The sequence below is a fragment of the Pieris brassicae genome, chromosome 7 (assembly GCF_905147105.1).
Source record: "Pieris brassicae chromosome 7, ilPieBrab1.1, whole genome shotgun sequence".
Lineage (NCBI taxonomy): Eukaryota > Metazoa > Arthropoda > Insecta > Lepidoptera > Pieridae > Pieris > Pieris brassicae.
The window spans coordinates 3323970-3326120 of record NC_059671.1 but is presented as its reverse complement, the minus strand read 5'-3'; positions in this window follow the sequence as shown (position 1 = coordinate 3326120).

Sequence of the window (2151 nt, the reverse complement as noted above, 5' to 3'; positions counted from 1 at the left end):
AAAGGCATTTCGAATAAGCTTTTGTTTTTTTTGTAGTTTTGAATCCCAATATTGTATCCAATTGAGAAGTTTTACTATGTCATAAAATAATTATTTTCTATAAAGTATTATATTAGAACCAAATCTATATAAATCAAAACTCGACGGATAGAAATCAAGATTTTTTTTTGTGATATTTCCCGTGAAAATCGAAGAAGGTATTTTCGGAGATGAAATTTGTGAAAAAAAAATACAAAATGTTTACTAAAAGTAAACCTAAACCTAAGTACTTAATACTTGATACTTAAAAGGCCTACCTTTTTAGCATCTAAAAAGGTATTAAAAACTCACACAATTAATACATACAAATAAGTGATTTTAAAAATATACATACATCTGTATGCATATATACTAACAAAAATAAAATAACACAACCTATGTAGATTAAGTATACACCTCTAAAGTTGAAATATACATTCGTAATTACTTAAATCAAACATAAATCACACATAAAATCCAATACTTAAAATGTTTTATAAACCATGTATATATACTAAAAATATATAAATAGAACAATAAACTAAAAATAAAATAGTCTAATAAAAAATAATAAAATAAATATAAACTTGCTAATCAGTCGATGCCATCAATGCCACATATAGTAAAAAATCAAATTCGAACAATGTTCTATGTTTTGCTTAGTTGAATGATCGAGTTTATTATTACTACCAACATTTTTGATGCTGTTTTAGTTCTTTTAATATACCTACATCTGTGCGCTCTAATTATTAATCTTAGTTTTATATTGTTTCTCAGTAAGCGAATTATGTATGCAAATCTTATGAGAAATAAATTTATTTTTAAACCGTATACGTAAAAAAATCATTAAGGCGAAACGAAGATCGCGGGGGCAGCTAATTGAAAATATATTAAATTTAAAAAAAAACAACAAATCAAAATATACGTTGACATTGACGAGACGTTTGTACACACATCATAAACACGAATTTCAAACTTTTTTGTCACAATCTGGACCGTAAAATAATAAAAAAAAAACAATTGTAAATCTAAACCATTCTCGAATCTACGTGAACACAATTTTTTTAACTAAATCAGTGTATTTACAAAAACACGCATTGAAAATAATTGTTTTGAGGTAATTTTCTGTAAAGTAGTTTTCATTTAATAATCCTAGTTGCACTTTCTCGTGTATAGGTATAATTTTGAAAAATGCAAATAGCTTTCTATATTTGTATTGCAAATATTTGATTTAGATAAGTTTTGCATGTTCTCCCATAGCTTGAAAGTCCATATGTTATAATGGATTCGGCTAGTGCTTTGTATAGTAGTAGCAGAGTTTTAAGAGGTATTTTATTTTTTATTAAAGTGAATTTGGCAAGTATCACTCTTAGCCTATCACAGACAGAATTAATGTGCATTTTCCAGGACATTCGGTCATCTATTGTAAGTACCCAGGTACTTATGGTTATGAACTAATTCTAAGGCGTTGCAGTTGCAGCTTTTGGGGTACGAGTTATAAGTATGTGCACATGTGTGGTTGTGTAAGATTAAGATGGGTGTATGTGAGCTTAGATTGTGACTGGATCGGATATGCATGAACTTTGGTTTTTTTATAATTTAGTACAAGTCCTACGTCGTGGGACCAATTAGCCAATATATCGAAATCAGATTGTAGCTTTGTTTCTGCTTCTTGGATGTTAGGCCCTGCGGCTACTAGGCATGTATCATCTGCAAATTGGAATATGTGACAATACTTTATTATGTTAGGTAATTAACACATTACCTAACATAATAAAGTATTGTAGTACATAGGTAAGGTAGTGTAAAGGCCAAATGACTGAGCCCTGAGCCGTACCTTCTGTAATAGATATTGGAAAACTTTCTTCGTTGCACACTTTAACACGATAAGTTCTGTCTTGCAGATAGTTTTCACACCACTTGAGTAGGTTTCCTCGTACTCCGCAGTCATTTAAGTTCTGTAGGATTACGCTGTGCTTTAATGTGTCGAATGCCTTACTGTAGTCAATAAACACTACTAGAACATGATCTTTTTTATTTAAATGTTTATAAATGTGGTCTGTGAATGCGGATACCAATTGTGTGGTATTTTTATTTGGTTGGAATCCATATTGTTTGTTAGAAAGAATATTG